This window comes from Oryctolagus cuniculus, chromosome 5 (genome assembly GCF_051225735.1).
Source record: "Oryctolagus cuniculus isolate XC-2025 breed Fujian yellow rabbit chromosome 5, ASM5122573v1, whole genome shotgun sequence".
Classification (NCBI taxonomy): Eukaryota; Metazoa; Chordata; class Mammalia; order Lagomorpha; family Leporidae; genus Oryctolagus; species Oryctolagus cuniculus.
In genome coordinates, this window is record NC_142871.1 from 93,719,352 (window position 1) to 93,732,076 (window position 12,725).

At 37.6% G+C, this 12,725-nt stretch overlaps 1 pseudogene; it reads left to right on the forward strand.

The window, feature by feature from the left end:
- Positions 1 to 12,725, forward strand: part of LOC127493255 (importin subunit alpha-1-like) — a 178,032-nt pseudogene that overhangs the window by 73,883 nt on the left and 91,424 nt on the right.

Here is a 12,725-nt window from a genome sequence, read left to right on the forward strand (position 1 = left end):
CTCTTAGCAGTTTTTGTATTAAAGTTTATTTTGTCTGATATTAATATGGCTACACCTGCTTTTTTTTGGTTTCTGTTGGCATGGAATATCTTTTTCCAACCTTTCACTTTCAGTCTGCATGCCTCTTTGTTAGAGAGATGTGTTTCTTGTAGGCAACAAATAGTTGGGTTGTGTTCTTTGAGCCAGTCAGCCAAACGGTGTCTTTTAACTGAAGAATTCAGACCATTAATGTTCAATGTGACTATTGATACGTAGTGACTTTGCCCTGCCATTTTCCCAGAAATATTTTCTAGTATATGCTTTGAGCTTCCCATGCTCTTTTACTGATAGGTGTTCTTCCTTTCCCTTCTTTCATATTGATGGCCGTGTTTCTGTGTTTCTGAGTGTAGCACATCTTTAAGTATCTTTTGCAGGGCCGGACGAGTGGCCACAAAGTCTTTCAATTTCTGTTTGCTATGAAAGGTCTTTATTTCACCTTCATTCACAAATGAGAGCTTGGCAGGATATAATATTCTGGGCTGGCAATTTTTCTCTCTTAGCACCTGTGCTATGTCTCGCCATTCCCTCCTAGCCTGTAGTGTTTCTGATGAGAAGTCTGCTGTGAGTCTAATTGGAGATCCTCTGAGAGTAATCTGACGTTTCTCTCTTGCACATTTTAGGATCTTTTCTTTCTGTTTCACTGTGGTGAGTTTAATTACCACATGTCGTGGTGAGGATCTCTTTTGGTCATGTTTATTGGGGGTTCTATGAGCTTCCTGTACTAGGATGTCTCTGTCCTTCTCCAAACCTGGAAAGTTCTCTGCTAGTATCTCACTAAAAAGGCCTTCTAATCCTTTCTCTCTCTCCATGCCTTCAGGAACTCCTAGAACTCGAATGTTGGTTTTTTTAATAGTATCCTGTAGATTCCCAACAATATTTTTTAGATTTCTAATTTCCTCTTCTTTTCTTTGGTTTGACTGTATGTTTTCCTGTGCTCTATCTTCTAAGTCCGATATTCTCTCTTCTGCTTCACCCATTCTGTTTTTAAGTCTTTCTAATGTGTTTGTCATTTGATCTATTGAGCTCTTCATTTCATTTTGATTTCTCTTCACTATCACACTTTCCTGTTCTACTAGTTTCTGTGTTTCATTTTGATTCTTCCTTAAAATTTGATTTTCACGAGAGAGATTTTCAATCCTGTCCAATAAGGATTTCTGTAGTTCAAGGATTTGCTTTTGAAAACTTCTAAATGTTCTCATCATAAATTTTTTGAAATCCGTATCTTGCATTTCTTCTATTTCATCATCTTCATAATCTTGGTTTGGGGTGTTTTGTTTATTTGGAGGCATCATAGTGTCATCGTTGATCTTGTTCCCTCGATTTCTGTGTTTGTTGCTTGGCATAGTTAATTCTTCTTTCGTCACTGTGCGTTTTTTTTTTTTTAATTTTTTTTAATTTTATACTATGGCCGTGTTAAGTGGACTGCCTGCTGTTGGAGGAGCCTTGGAGGCTTGAGATGGGTGTGGCCTGAGAGCTCTGCTTGGTTCTTCCTGTTTATGGGTGTGCAAAGGTGACACCCTCAGGTTATGCGTGGTAAATCTCTCTCTTTTTATTTATTTATTTATTTATATATATATTTTATTTTATTTATTCAAGGAGTAAGTAATACCGCACGGCATGGCTGTGCAGAATTGATGGTATTTAGCTTCCAGTCTCTGGCTTCTACCCAAAGAGTCTGTGTAGGCTTCTCCTCTGGACTCCTACTGGGTTGCCTAGGCTACTGAATTGTAGTGACTCAGTTCCTTAGCTCTCCCCTGTTGATATGTAAATCCAGAGAGGGGGCCTGCTCTTTGTCTCTTGTGAATTCTTCAAGCCTTGCAGCCTTGCAACCTTTGCAAGGTTGGCTGAGAGAGAAACCCCCAAGCTTTTTTTTTTCCCTTCTTTCCAGTAGTGAGTCTGCTGCACTTTCCGGCCCCCCTCTAGATTCTGACCCCCGTTTCCCCGCCAATGTCTTGGGTTATTGAGCTCACCTCCCCTTCCAGCGCCGATGTGTGGACTCGAGCCCTGGACGTCCCAAGTCTCCCCGCTGGTGTCTGTGTGACATGCACTCCCCTTCCTGCACTGGCGCGCAGACCCTGCGGCTCCCACAGCTCCCGCGGCTCCCGCGGCTCCCATGGCTCGGCTTCCGCGTGGTGGGCGACCTTGTTCTCCCAGTAGGTCTTCTGATTCACAGCCACTCGATCCAGAAGAGTTTCCTCTGCAATATTTTCCTGGTTCTTTTTTCTGAGGCTACCGTAACTCCCCTTTTATTAAACTAAATTTTCCCGGACTATCGGTGCGCGCCCTCACTATTCCGCCATCTTGGCTCGCCATTGTCTTTTACCTGGGCCACTGTATCTGGGGTCTCTGCTTCAGCTGACTTCTGAATAGTCTTCTCTTAATTTTGTAACTCAAGGAATTATTCTGAAATATTAAATCATATGATCTTGTTCTCCTTCTCATTACCTTTTCAAGACTTACAGTCCCAGAACAAGACGCAAAATCCTTATGGCATTTACAGTCCTGTGTAGATTGCTTTTTGCCTCTAAAATCTCTGCCTATCTCTTAATCTATGCCTATCTCTTAATGCCCTGCCTCTTGCTCACTAGACTTCAGATAAATTTGTTTTTCTCACTTGAATATAATCAGGATTTTGTATGTTCCTCTCCGGAATTTTATTCTCCTGTGTGACTATATAGATGTGACTTCCCCCTGCACTTTTTCAGATGCTTTACAAACTACCCAAACCTTTGCAAAGGAGTTTTCCTTGACTATCTGTTCAAAACAGTAGCCATTATCCTTGTATACCCCCCTTGTCACATTTTAGTCTTCCTCAAAGCACTTAGATGCATAATATTATATATCTACATGTTGATTTTTCAAGAGCTTAATGCTCTTGAAGGACAGTGACCTTGACCATTTTGCTCCTGTTACCTGTAGTGCTTGGAATGTTATCTCCATTGTATGTGATTGAAGACAAGAAATGCATTCAATATGTAGAAAAATTTTTTTGAAGGTTTACTACTAAAAGGAAAAAATGATTGAGATATATTTCAAGGAGAAAGTAGGTGGAAGGAGGGGCTTCTTTTTTAAAAAATATTTATTTATTTGTTTGAAAGAGTTAGAGAGGGAGACACATAAACACACACATACAAACACACAGAGGGAGGGAGGGAGGGAGGAGGGGGGCAAAGAGGGAGAAAGAGAGAGGGAGAATGAATAATAGTTTTTCTCACATGTTTCTCCACTTGTCCACTGCATTCCCCAGTAGTGGTGCTCTGTCTCATTTGTCTTCATAACCTGACCATCTAGCTTGGACCCCACCATAGGGTATGCACTCATTAAATTGTTCTTGAACTAAAACTACACCAAGGTGAGTAAGACATAGTCTTTACCATCAAGTTGTCCACTGGCTATGTAGGGATCCAGATGTGTAAATGAAATATCATGCTACAGTATAATAATAGGTTTTAGAGTCATATAAAAAAGTGCAGCTGTAGTCCAGTGGCAGGCACAGTTCATGGTGATGAAGCAGTCAAGCAGTCATTGTGCTTTTTCCCTTGTGTATTTGAGGAGAGTTTTTCTTCATTTAGGAAAGGAAGAATATTGACTTCAGAGACATTAGCTTGTTTGGAAAGTTATAAAACTCTTAGAGAGCTCCAATGGCAAGTTTCTATATGAGGATAATAGTGAAATATTAACCTCAAAGCAGTGGTTGGCAAGTTTGGTTTTCATATGCCTTAAGGCATTCACTGCATCTGCTGACATCTATAAATTTTCTTCCTTGTGAAAAAAGTTATTAAAAAGGTTAGCTTGTTTAATGTTTCTTTTACATTATCTTGTAAAGGATATTTTTTTCTAAGCAGGAAAGGTCAGAATAATTAAATAAGACAATTGATGGTTGTAGTAACAACTAAAATGGACAAACTCCTCTATAGGTAGTGATGTTAACTGTTGTGTACTCTTTTTGCTGAAACCAAACAGTTGTTATAAGTGCTTCACGATAACTTAAGCCCATATGTCTTCACACCAGGCATGTTGATTCATGGTAACTGACACAATGCAGGGGAAAATGTTCACTGACTATATTGTAGAGGAATTCATATGATGAAAACACATGAATTTGGAAGTTGACTCAACCTGTATTAGAATCCTATCTTTGCCTCAAATAATCTGGGTAGTCTGGTGAAAAGGGATATAAAGTCTCCCAAGTTTATTTTCTTTACTGTGAATACAGTCACATATTTACAATATTGATGCCCAGGGTTGTTTGAAAATGAATTAAGATAACATGAGGTATGATCACAATGTTTGGAAAATAATATGTGTTTAATAAGTGTACACTCATTTTTCTCTTCCTGTAGCTAATAATTTTCTTCACAGAATTTTCCTGATCAATATTTCAATCTTCTTTTGTATATGACACTCAAGATCTATTGACTTTATGCATAACAACTCACATTTTATAATGAGACTATTGCAAGAGCTATTATTTATTAGATACCTATGATGTCAGACTCTACCTAAGTGTGGGTTCCTGGCCTATTTCAAGAATGGTGATAGGAATAGCATTGGGAGCTAAAAATTAATTGTGTTTTCATGGAATATAATGAATTTCCCATCTGTAGACACAAATCATTTGTATTGCTATTAATTACCTACAAGTAACAGATTTGTAAAATAGTTTACCTATCCAGCTCCCTGTTAAGGCAGCAAAAGATGTCTCAAGTGCTTGGGCTCCTGCCACCCATGTGGGACACACAATTGAAGTTCAATCCTAAGCCAGAATCCAGGAGCTTCTTCTGAGTCTCTCATATGGATGCAGGTTCCTAAGGACTTGGACCATCCTCTGCTGCTTTCCCAGGTGCATTAGCAGGGAGCTGGATCAGAAATTGAACAGCTGGACTCAAATCTGCACTCATAAGAAATGGCAGCACTGCAGGCAGTGGTTTTACATGCTATGCCACAGCACTGGCCTCTCAAGGTCAACTTTGAAACTGTCCGAATTTGACTCCAAAACTGTGTCCCTAATGGCTACATCCTAGTATACTACTTTCTGTCTTCTCTTCTCTTACCATTTTAAACCATTTACCACCAGATTACCCATAAAGAAGATTGTGTAGAAACAGAAAGAATGCATTTCTTATAATTATCTCTGGCTTGAAGCCAGAGCCAAGGAGCAAGAAATCAATGGAAAGGACATCACCTTAGAGAGAACATTGGCTTCAGGTTGAGTAGGGTAAGAGGGTCACAGGAAGATTTCACTGGAGGAAATGTGGTCTTGGTTACTTTAACATCAAAAGCGCTCACATGGGAACTTCGTTGGTGGATAGATATAGGTCCTGGATAGTAAACTTCTGCTAGCTTACTGAGCATTGAGAATTGTTCTTCTCTTGTCAAATTAAATCACTGAATTTGGGTAGGACAATGTATCCATGAAGCAGTAAAAAGTACATCTTAATTATTCTGTGTCTAAGGGAGATTTTGGGATCTGGAATAGAAGCTATTTGCTCTATAACCAGTCTCTTGGAAGAGACTATTTTGGACAATTAGATTTGCACATACTGAAATATTTTATTCAAATGCTCAAATGCTGTTTTCTCATAATTAAAAAAGAGTCATTGGAATTTAAAGAGGAGAAACTATTTTCTACAACTGTTTATACCAGCAAACTGTCAGGAAATCCTCCAGGCACCCTGGCAGTTTCATCCCTAACTTTTATAGTCAGCTTTGGTGATCCAATAACTTGTACATCAAGTGTTGTGGATCCTTTCGTGAAAGACTCAGGGCTGCAGCACACACTAAATTAAGGCATTCAACACCCCCAGCTCCAACCCCTTTCTTGGGAATATATCCTCTTCATTGACACACGATTACATACTGTTTATCGCTTTAGGTTGTCCTTGAATTTTGACTCCAGAAAGGATGAGTGAGTGTTTTCTATATATTTGAAGTTAAGGACCTTTGGAGTGACTGCATGGTAATTTCTGCAAAACAGGCAATTTAACAAACTACTGATATTTTTATACATTTTACTTTTACTATCTCATCTCAAACCCTGCCCTCTTCTCTCTCAGCAAATGCTTTTTTATTTATAGGAGGGAGATCTTTTGAGCCTCCTGCTTTCATATATATTGTTAGAAAAATTTTAATGCGATGTAGTTGAAACAGGGTTTATTTTATTAAGAAAACAACATTCTGCTATTGCTATTCTCCTGTTTTGCCTGCTCCTACTGATTACCATGGGCAACAGGCTACAATGTGATAGTGCTTAACAGAATTTCATTTGTACATTAAAAAACTTGAATTTTAGACATTTTGAAGGACTTTGCCAAACTAGTATAGAGTAAAGGCCAAGGTATAAGCTTTTGCTACACAGAACTCCCAACTGAGTGTGTTTTTACCAGCTGGTTTTCTTCAGTTTTACCAAAACAGAAATTTTTTGCTGCTAGGTATTTAGAAAAACTTACCAAAAATTAAATCTTGAAAGATAATGTTTTATTCATCCTACTAGGAAACTAATCTCCCAAATCAGTGACTGTGTCTCAGGCTGATGATAACAGTATAATTAAATTTTTATAGAGTTCACTGAGCAAGTGTCACTTTCATAAATAAAAGCACCTTTCCCCCCTCTGTTAGTTGTTGGAAAACAGTGTGATCTCTGTGTAGCACTTAGTGTTGGGTGGGTATTCTGGTATGCTAGATAAGGCAAATTTCCCAATAGTCAGCATGAAGTCTTCTACTGTGGCCCTATTTCTCCTTTTTCATTCAAATCATTTTAAAAGGAAACATTTCTGAATTGTTTTATTAGTGATTGGATAATAGCATGGGTACATTTTCCTTATTACTGGAGGCTTTATAGTCCCAAACATGTTGAGAATAAAGAACACAATGGTATAGAAACTATGTTTCCAACTTTGTCATCTATCTCACAAAGGTAAGATAGAACTTCTAAAGTGGAAGGCACAGACAAATAAGGCAAATACTTTGAGATAATTTATTTAACATAACTAGAATTTCTGTAAGTTGGATTTCATGAGCTGCATTTTGCTAGCAATAATTCATAATAGTAGAGAGAATATTAGGAGACTTAAACAGAGTGTAATAAAATACATATCATGAGTGAAGTACACCTAAAAATGAGATAAAATTGATTTGATAGAATCTGTGGGGTTTTCTATTGAGGGTTTCTGTTTATGCAGAGTCAGGGCTTTAAGTTCCTCATCGATCCTTGTATAATTAAGTCATCATAATAAAAGATACTACAATCACAGATACAAAGGAGAAGTTTACTACTAAAATCCAGGTTGTAAGGAGCATAGTAGAATCAGTTATGGGACAGTTGTGATTCAATTTTCTTAAAGCTTTAGAAATACTGAGTTACAAATGCAAAGAAAAGCCATAGATAAGGTAGTTCCCCATAATGCATCAGATTTTTTATTTTATATTATTTTATTATTTATTTATTTATTTATTTATTTATTTTTGACAGGCAGAGTGGACAGTGAGAGAGAGAGACAGAGAGAAAGGTCTTCCTTTTCCGTTGGTTCACCCTCCAATGGCTGCCACGGCCGGCGCGCTGCGGCCGGCGCACCGCGCTGATCCCATGGCAGGAGCCAGGTGCTTCTCCTGGTCTCCCATGGGGTGCAGGGCCCAAGCACCTGGGCCATCCTCCACTGCACTCCCGGGCTACAGCAGAGAGCTGGCCTGGAAGAGGGGCAACCGGGACAGAATCCGGCGCCCCAACTAGGACTAGAACCCGGAGGAGGATTAGCCTAGTGAGCCGCGGCGCCGGCCTTTTCTTTTTTTTATTTTTAATTTTTTAAAAATTTTTTTATTTTTTGACAGGCAGAGTGGACAGTGAGAGAGAGAGAGAGACAGAATGCATCAGATTAAAGAGACGATGTAATTATTGCTAAATTGAGAAGAGGAGAAATAGCAAGCCCCTCCCTGCAGTGTGAAACCTAGTACTTCTGCCTTTCAAAATCATCAAAGTAAAATTACCAAAGGCTGATTTCATGTCCTCTTGTTACTTCTTGCTTTTGTTTCATTGTTTTCCTCTGTCACACAAGATTGTACCAAGAGTCAAATTAAAAAATTGTGAAAGTTCTTTGAAGATTAAAACAGTATATAGTTGCATACTTATGTAGCACCTGCATTTAAAATATAACTTCTCACTGTGAGATTCCTCACAGCAATTTTAAAACTTTTTATAGTTCTGTATTTTTCTAGTTCTGCATTTTCCACTTGTTAAATGTTTGTTCTGAGTGCAATTACTCGGTGTTAAATTTTGCGTAAAGCAGCACAGAAGACAACAGAATGTCTTATTGCTAGAAAGGAAATGTAGACTTTCATGCTAGATCTTACCAGTTAAGTGCTATGAATCTTGAGTCCTGCCTCATGCAAGAGAGAGCACTCTGATTGATCAGTAAATTCTTCAGAGGAGTTGTGAGGGGTGTGGATTATGGTGCACAGATCTCCTAATTGCTCTTCAGGCAATAATTTTTGGAAAATGAAGCCTCAGATGTATTGATTCTTTATCCAGTATTGAAGGTAAAAGTGTACCTGGTAGTGCAATTTAACAGCTTATCCTTTATGTTTCTTGCTGGCTTTTAAGATAAACCCTGTCCCTAACAAACTGTGTTCTCAACTCGACCTACAGATGTTTAGTTTCATAGATCATACGGACTTGTTGGCTTCTACAAGAACAAATGAATAAGCTTGGAATAGGGTTCCAGACACTTTTAAGCAGAACTGGCTCAATAGAAATTGAATTAGTAATTAGATGAATTATTATAGCAAACATGAGGTCAGAAATTTCTTAAGGAAAATAGTTCTTTAGAACAGAATCTGTACATGTAGATGACCTCTATTGTAACCAAATCCTCTGTTCAGCACTCCTCACCTAATGGAAAAGAAAAGCTTTGGTGCTTCTCACCTCTGTGTTACCATATTTTCCCTTTGGTTTGTCTCTGCCTTGCCAGTTCCCCTCTGTATTCTTTTTTGCTTTGTCTTCTCTCCATCAGCACTCTATGGGGATCCCTTTGCCAGTCAATCTTTTATAAACCTGTTTCCATTCATCATGTCTTTTAAACCTTTTCTGAATAATATAGTTCTCACATCCCATTTCTGAAAATTTAGTGTAAAGATAAGCATAATTTCAAACCAGGATATATCATAGTTTTGTAAGGAATAGAACTCAATGAATGTTTTAAGGAAGAACAATGACCTTTAAAGTAATTTAGTCAATATTTTACAGAGGAGATTTCAACCAGTCAACTGCTGTTCAGATTTCTTTGCTTGTCCCAAACTGTGAATTACTTTTTAAATTGCTTATGGAATGCAAATAAAGAAACAATTCTTTCCTACCAGAAGTGCTGGATAGGCATAAGGGTACATTTTCCTAACCAATATTTTCATCAAGAACCTATTCAGAATCCTAGAATTACCTCCTACTTCTAGTTTAATTGAACCAAGGAACATTGCCAGAGGCAAGTTTTCGTCCTTAAGTGCTCTTAGAGTCCTGGAAACTAGGATGCTAAGAATATTATAAAGAACTCTATTTGGTGATTTGGTCTTGTATTGAAAGGCAAAAATTGTATTTACATTCTGTTACTGGGGACTTCATGGTTGACACAGTTGAATAAGAATCAGGATGGATTTGCTGTCATGTACCCATAGGGAAGTGCTTTGCCAGATGATTCTGTTCTAGTTTCTGAGTCCTTTGGGTTCAGCAGGGACAGACATGTAGAAGCTGAGCAAAGCAGAGTTTGGAGATGGTTCCTTTTCAACATTTTTTTTTCTTCTCCCACCCCAGTGCAACATAGATGCTGCTTGGAAAGCCAAGACACTCTGGCAGAAAAAAAATGACCTAGATGAAAGACCTCTGCGAGTGAGATCCCGGTGGAAAGAACAGGTCATCAAAGAAGGAGGTACCTTTCTCTGAAGGGAGGAGAGAACTTCCACTCTGACTACAACCTTGTCTAAATATGATCAGAGTCAGTGAACTCAGGGGGCTTCCATAGCCTTGGCAGCTCATGACTAGAGCCTAGGGTGATTACTGATGCCATAAACAAGAGTGTCAATTTGTTAAGTCAACAACAGGAGTCACTGTGCATTTACTCCTCATGTAGGATCTCTGTCCTTAATGAGCTGTACATTGTGATTTAATGCTATAACTAGTACTCAAACAGTATTTTTCACTTTATGTTTCTATGTGGGTGCAAACTGTTGAAATCTTTACCTAATATATGCTAAACTGATGTTCTGTATATAAAGAGAATTGAAAATGAATCTTGATGTGAATGGAAGGGGAGAGGGAGTGGGAAATGGGAGGGTTGTGGGTGGGAGGGAAGTAATGGGGGGGAGCCATTGTGATCCATAAGCTGTACTTTGGAAATTTATATTCATTAAATAAAAGTTAAAACAAAAGACATAAGAAAAAATATTGGAAATAGATAAAAAACAATGGAAAATCCTCAATGGAAGAGACAAGGGCTATAAATGATCATCCATTTTCAAAATGTCTATTTAACTTCAATACATTACATTTTAGGTATTCTTTTAGTTGCATAAGATCAGAGAAAACATATGATATTTGTCTTTTTAGGATTGGCATGTTTCACTAAGTAGAATGGTTTCCAGTTGTGACTATCTTGTTGCGAAAGATAGGATTTTTTTTTTTTTTTACAGTTATAGCCCTTGTCTCTTCCATTGAGGAACAATCTTTTGTTTAGTAATGTTTTATTTTGTTTTGTTTTCTTTCTCTTCATACTATGTGCTGAACTCCTTTATTTGGAGTTGGGTTAACTATTTGATCACTAAGTAAACTGACAGTAGATTATTATAAAAATTAAGAATGGGAATCTGAGAGGGAGTGGGGGGAAGCATTTGAATGTGGGTGGGAGGCAGGGGAAGTCCAATTTTGTTCCTAAATCTGTATATATGAAATATATGAAACTGTATAGCAAATAAAGTTAAATTAATGAATTAAAAAATAGAAAATCATGGAATATTACCTCATATATTTTGCTGGAGTGAGAGATCATGATGTGTAATGGAATAGGAGCTGGGTTGTAAATCTATAGTCTTCTCTGCTATATGACCTTCCTTGTTCCTTATATCAGAATATACATTCCTGTGTAACATGAGGGAGAAAATGATCTCCAAAGTCTCTAATGGAAAGGGACAACTCCTAAGGGACAACCAGGAATCTATATGCTTTATTTCTTTCTCATCTTTCATCCTTGCCCTTTTCCTTTTTTTTCTTACTTATCTTTTTTTTTTATCATAACATGTTCTTTCTTGACTAAACTTGGGCATTCCAGTTCCTTCTTAACTGGTACCCATTTCAGATATTGTAGTAAAGAAATGAACCCTTGGGCTTCCCATATATAAAAATCCATTCTGCCCAGGTCACTGAAGCTTTGGTTTACTGATTATCTATGTCTTCTGGAAACCTCTTTATTTATGTTCCCTCTTATGAAAATATCCTGCTTTCCCCTATGCATAGAATTGGCTCTACTGGTTGTTGTTATACAGGAAGTACTTAATTCATGTCTCATTTTTAAATTATTTGTATACTTGCAGAGAAGTTCTGAAACTTCTAGAGGCTCTACTTAAGGAGTTATTGAAGAACTTTTTAAAAATTAATATTTATTTTTAGAACAGTTTTATTCTTAGCAAAAATCAAACAGTAAAGAATCCCCAAATACCCTACTATGTATACTATATTTTCTCTTAGTAACATTGTCTATTACTATCTTACATCTGACACATTTAATGAACAATGATTCATGACTGTTAAATAAATGTTATATTTTATTCATCTTTCTTTGCTTCTTAGGAACTGACTTTTTTAATGCCTCAGAATCTCATCCATGAAACCACATTATACTTGGTTATCATGTCTTCTTAGATTCTAGCGTCTGTTTCTCAGATTTTCTCTTTTTTTAAAGATTTTTTTAAATTTATTTATTTAAGAGGTAGAGCTACAGACAATGAAAGGGAGACAGAGAGAGAGGTCTTCTATCTGATGGTTCACTCCCTAAATGGCCGCAATGGCTGGAGCTGTGCTGATCCGAAGCCAGGAGCCAGGAGCTTATTCCAGGTCTCCCACGTGGGTGTAGGGGCCCAAGGACTTGGGCCATCTTCTACTGCTTTCACAGGCCATAGCAGAGAGCTGGACTGGAAGAGGAGCAGCTGGGACTAGAACTGGTGCTCATATAGGATACTGGCACTGCAGGTGGAGGATTAACCTACTGCACCACAGCACCGGCCCCTCTAAGATTTTCCTTGTTTTTGATGATCTTGACAGTTTTTAGGAATGTTGAATAGGTATATTGTAGGATGCTCCTTTGTTGGAATTTTTTTGGTGTTTTCTTCAAGATTAGACAGGTGTAATAGGTTGTGGAGTAGAAGCTCATGGAAGTAAAGTGTTATTTTCACCAAATCATATAAAGAGTTCATAGTATCAATCTGATTTATGACTTTTGATGTTGACCTCCTTAACCTGGTTGTTTTTCAGTCTATATTTAGAAAGTAAGGAGTTATTCTCTCCTTCCTTTAGGGTAAAATAAATATATGAATTTATTTGCAATTTTCCTTAAAGGGAATTTTGTCTCTGTCTCTCATGTATTAATTTATTTAATCATTTGTTTGAACTCATGATACTGTTTTTTTTGCTTTGAGTTATAATCAAACTATTT